Genomic DNA, 6,041 nt, shown 5'->3' on the forward strand with positions numbered 1-6,041 from the left:
AACATGAAGAAAAAATATTCTACAAATATTAGAATTCTGCTTCATTCTATTAATTGAATCTACATGAAATCAGTAAAAGAAACTGTTATAAAAACTCGATGATGATTAAACTGAAGATATTTTCTAACGCTAGCGCCTTTGCCATAGTATTGCACCTGTTCCCTCAGTATGCCAGCCTTCGCCGCAGTAGGACCTGAAAATATTTATACAAAATAGTGAAAATTTTTTTAAATAAAGACTTCCTACCAGCCATAATTCATGTCCGAGACGTCTTCATATCAACGCCATCTGTATGTGTTCACCTAAACAGCCCGACAGTGTCTGACTCTGTGGCACTGAAGATGATCACACACACACACACACACACACACACACACACACACACACACACACACACACACACACACACACACAATGGTCATATTTTCCAACATGTGATAACTTATTTTTTATAATTTTTATTTTCTTTCTGTTAGTTTTTTAATAACTGCTATTATTTTTGTTTCGTTTTGAATTTATTTTAAAACATTTATTTTATTTCAGTTTACGAAAACAAAATTTTATCAATAGTTTTCGCTACAGTTTTAGATTACGAAAATAACCTTGAGTACAGGTCAATATAAGGGTTTGCATATCTGTTAATATACCATGCCAACATATAAGGAAGCTACTAAATGATCTACTGTGCGCTATATTGATATGACTTTATTTGTATAGCGCCTTTTACAACACACATTGTTACAAAGCAGCTTTACAGAAGATCAGATATTAACAGAAGATAACACTGTAATATCTATGATGTCTCATTGTGTAGTTTGATGAAATACGATTGTGAATTAAATAATAATTGTATTTATAACCCCAGTGAGCAAGCCAAAGGCGACTGTGGCAAGGAACATAAAACTCCATAAGATGTTGGTTAATGGAGAAAAATTACCTTGGGAGAAACCAGACCAGGTGATTGGGACATAGTGTAAAGCGCTTTGGTATCCTCTAAGGTTAAAAAAAGCACTATATAAGTGCAGACCATTTACCATTAACCATAGTGCAAGTCATGGTTTAAAAAAAAAACTGTAAAATTAATGACTAATGTCTTTGAAGTTCATCCTGGATTAACTGCAGAAGTTCACATAGTTGCAATGTCCTTTTTAGTTGGCTGATGAAGGGTTTTGTTGGTAATTAATTAATTGATAGTCTGTGTATTCCATTTCAAGAGTGTATTCCATCGTTAGACCGACGTGATGCAAGCAGAGATCAGTTAGGTGCATCACAGTTCAACCTGGCCGGTAATTTTGGTGAGTTCTATCCTATGTCCAAACTTCAGGCAATGGCATATGATGTATCCCATTTCTTATTGTTGGAGTTGGCATCAGTTCATCCTCTGAAGTCCATCGTAATAGACTGAAGTGATGTTTGGCTGGCACCGGCTGCTAATAGTGATCATCACACAGCCAGGGCTGGACTGGTAATCTGGCATACCGGGCATTTTCCCGGTGGGCAGACGAACCCGGCAGGGGCGGACTGGCCATCGGGAGAACTGAGCGGGCCGGTGGGTCGGGCGTGAAACATGCCGAATGGACCGAAATAAGCTAAAATGAGCTGGTGCATTATGCATAATGGACAACAAAATGGCGCCGCGATATGCAGAAAGGACAGCGACCTCCTCAACAAGTTTTGGGCCAGTTGCCTTGTAAAATCCCAGGCCAATTTATCTTCCCAGTCCAGCCCTGCACACAGCGACATGTAGCAGTGGAGTCCAACACAAAGCAGGAATGGAGCTGGATCCAGCCGGTTCTGGTTCAGGATAGGAGTCCTGAGGTTGAGACAGGGAAACAAATAAAATAATATTAGTATAGATGCCATTCAATTTATTGCAGAGTTATAGATCATGATCACTGTTTCTGGTTTCGGCAGACCTAACTAAGGCAGTCTAATTGTGAGTTGAAGGATAAATTAGGTGTATGCCTAGCAAAATTGATGCATCTTTAGTCTAGACTTAAACTGAGTGTGTCTGCATCTCGAACAGTGTTATGGGGACTATTCCAGAGTTTAGGAGCCAAATATGAAGAGGATCTACCACCTTTTGTGGATTTTGATATTCTAGGAACTATTAACAGGATGAAATATAGTGTGGTAGAAGGTCACTTAAGTACTGCGGAGCTAGACCATTCAAAGATTTGTACGTAGTTAACAGAATTGTAAAATTAATTTATTAAAATGAATACAAAATTTAACAGGTAGCCAATATAACGATGATTTTTGAAATAAATATGAAAACACCAAGCTTCTTTTATTCTCCATAAATAAGCTACTGAGAAACTTCATGATGCCATCATGAAATCTAATATCACCCATCTGATCCTCTACTCATATCTGGCACCCCATGAGGTACAGTGACATCGTTCAAGGATCCCTGACTTCCCCACTCAGTTCTGTAACTTCCATCCATCACAGCCTTTGATGAGACAGGCATTCAATGAGATCCATCTGACTAATATCAAATTAGCTCTGGATGTCCAACAAGAGATTTAAGTGCACTTCAGCAGGACTTACACGCTGACTCAGTAGCATGTGTGCTTTTTACGTTTCTAGTAACGATTGGGCAACTGAGTCATTATTATTTTTGTAGCACTGTTCAAGGACGGGACAGACACAAACGTCAACTTAAGGGGTAAGTTTATTTTTCTCTCTTTTGTTTGACAACGTGCAAGGGTTCGCTTTCTGGGTCGGGTTCTCCCTCTCGTGCTCTGTCACTCCTGCCCTTTTTATGCCGCTCTCCTCATGTTACTGAAATTAGAGACAGGTGTTAGTCATCATTTAGCTCAGGTGTGAGCGCCCTTACCGCTTTTCTCTCCCGGACGGGCGCTTGACCACGCCCCCGCTGCCACAATTTTTTACTCTTTTTTTTTAAACTTCACCTCCTACCTCTCCTCATTATCCTTTGCTTGTTGCTTTGTTCTTATCCTCAGATAGCCTGAAATTAAATGGCTGCTGGTGTAATGAGAAATCAGCCATAATATGCTCAATGGCTCCCGAAAGCAGCAAGCCGATGTTATGTTTGATTGTAAATTTTTTTTTAGAAACGGCACACCTTAGAAACTTGGTTTCTTTCCTAATTCAGTAGACACAGATTGATCTGTTCATTGGTGGAGCTGCTTGGGAAGATCTAGGTGCACATTTACACCTACAGTTCAAGTTCAGAGAGACATACCGTACTTCGGTAAAGCTTCTAAAAAAGGCAGAATAGTATAGCCAATGGCTGGTCTGGACTGGGAAGAGAAATCGGCCTGTGATTTTACATAGCAACTAGCTCAAAAGTTGAGCCAAACGTTGTTGAGCGAGTGGTTTCCTGGCCTTTTCTGCATATTGCAACGCCATTTTGTGATCTGTTCTGCATAAAGCAGCGGCTTATTTGAGCTTATCGCGGCCCATTCGGCCCGTTTCGCGGCCTACCCACTGGCCCGCTCGGTTCTCCTGATGGCCAGCCCGCCCCTGATCAGCCCCAAAGTGCATCGCCCACCGGAAAAAAGCCTGGTATGCCAGAATACCAGTCCAGCCCTTGCCAATGGTGACTTCAGTCTTTGTTATAGGAATAGTTCACACGAAAATGAAAGTTATTGCATTATTTACTTGCGCTAATGTCATACCAAACACCTCAGCTGTTTTTATTTTTTTTTTTTTATTTTTTTTTTCTGGACTACAAAAGGAGAGTTTTTGTTATTTTGTTATTTAGCTATCTTCCACATCAGGACAGATCAGGAAACAGGAGGAACAGACTGAAGTCATTATTCACTGAAAAATCTTGCCCTCTGCCAAAGCTTTTTCTGAAGACATGGAATATACTGTACATGGTATATAAAAAAATATATTTTATGTTCCAGGGGAAAACAGCATACTGATTTGGTACCACATGAGAATGAGTAAATAATTACAGAATTCTCATTTTGGGTGAACTATTCCTTAAAAGAATTATAATGTTGCATTTCTATAAAACAATTTTGACATAATAGCGAATTGGGCGAATAGACAAAAGCTAAATGGTTGTGTGATAGTGAGTGAGCAAAATGGCTTGGTATGTATAGAACAGCCTTCTTCTGTATTCTCAAATGAATCCCCTCTAGCACAAGCCTCTGGAATAGTTGCACTGATGAGCCTGTGAAGGGAGCACTCCCACCCTTTAACAGACAGGAAGCTGCAGTGCAAGATTGGTGATGAAGGATAATTTTCCCACAGTCACTGGAGAGTCAGTCCACTCTGCTAAACTCCATTAGACAGATAGATTCAGATGAAAAGACAGCAGAATATAAGAAAAGAGATGGAGAGGAAAACTAGATTGAAAGAGATAACAAGGCAAAGTGATAAATTCATTATAGCATGAACAATGCAGAAAGATACAGAAAGTGAACTGGGGAGATGGGAAGTATGGAATAGTGACAAAAAGAGGAGGTCAAATATAGAGACAATGAGTTGTAAAGGAAGGTTAGTGAAAGGTATTGTTCTTTCAACCATTAAGTGTGGAAAAAAGAGGCTTCACTGTGACTTGTCTATCTTCTCCAGTTATCTTCTCTACCATTCAGATGTGTTTAATCTGGCCTCTTTCACCATGTTGAGTTGAATTCTCATCAGGGAGGTCACTGAATGAACACTGCTCCACATACATGACCATGATGGACTTATTGTTCAAGGGTGTTTTTTCAATTTCAGGCACTTTCATGTGCCAGGGGTTGTCTTTTATTTAATCTAACAGATTTCATCTTTACTCTTTTTCAAATTAAAACTGAATTGGAAACTTTTTACTAGGGCTTCATCATTTATTTTTGGTAGGCTACTTCTCAAATGTCATTTATTTATACATTTGAATGTTTGGCCATGTCCCATACCCAGAATTTAAATATAAGCAATGGAAATCAATTATAAACTTCAAATTATTATTACATACAAATTACATGCTTAAAACTACATGTTGATAATCTAAGCAAAAAGTGAAATAAACAATTTAAATATTTATTGTGTGAAACATTTATGACTTTCCACAAGTTGTGGTGTCATTTTCAACACACCAAACAACAGAGCTTAAGGGACCCCGGGGTAAAAGCCACTTTTGATTTTATTTTCCCGAAAACGCTAAGATTACAACAGAACTTTCAAAAACACCTGTTTGTCACTATGCACTGCAAAATTTTCCTTGGGTGCAATGATTTTGAGGTAATTTGATCTAACATTTAATAACTTGATTGATGTTGCAAATTTATTCAGCTAATGAAAATTCCTAAAATGTCAGAGATATTTTTTTTCTCTGCAAGTTTTTCGAAAACTGTCCAAAAAGGTGAAAGGATAGTATTTGGACTAAAAATCTCCCATGTTTTTTTTTTCTTTCTTTATTTATATAAAAATAATAGATTTATTATGAAGAATATAGATAGAGAGGCTCACACTGACTGATCCAATCACAATGGAGATGGAAATTCTAAATAGAAAATGGATCATAAATTGTAAAAAAAAATTAAAAATTTTAAGAAAAAGAAGAAAATGAATAAATGTATTTGCATATATTGACAAATGTTGCCCTATTGACTTTATATCTACACCATACCACAATAACCCCCAGGGGCCTTTTTACCCCAAGTGTGGTACCCTAAATTTCCTGTGATGTAAACACACTGTTGGGTATACACTTACTGAGAACACCTCTAATAAGCCAATCGCATGGCAGTAGTGCAATGCATAAATCATTCAGACAACTGTAGCATGATTGTTGGTACCGGATGGGCTTGTTTGAATATTTCTGTTACTGCTTATCTCCTGGGATTTTCATGCACAACAGTCTCTAGAGTTTATTCAGAATGAGCGGTGCCAAAAACAAAAAACATCCATTGAACGGCAGTTTTGCAGATGGAAACGCCTTGTTGATGAGAGAGATCAACGGAGAATGACCAGACTGGTTTAAGCTGACAGAAGGCTACGGTAACTCAGATAACCACTCTGTACAATTGGATTGACCAGAATAGCATCTCAGAATGCACAACACATCGAACCTTGTA

The sequence above is a fragment of the Xyrauchen texanus genome, chromosome 20, assembly GCF_025860055.1.
Source record: "Xyrauchen texanus isolate HMW12.3.18 chromosome 20, RBS_HiC_50CHRs, whole genome shotgun sequence".
Lineage (NCBI taxonomy): Eukaryota > Metazoa > Chordata > Actinopteri > Cypriniformes > Catostomidae > Xyrauchen > Xyrauchen texanus.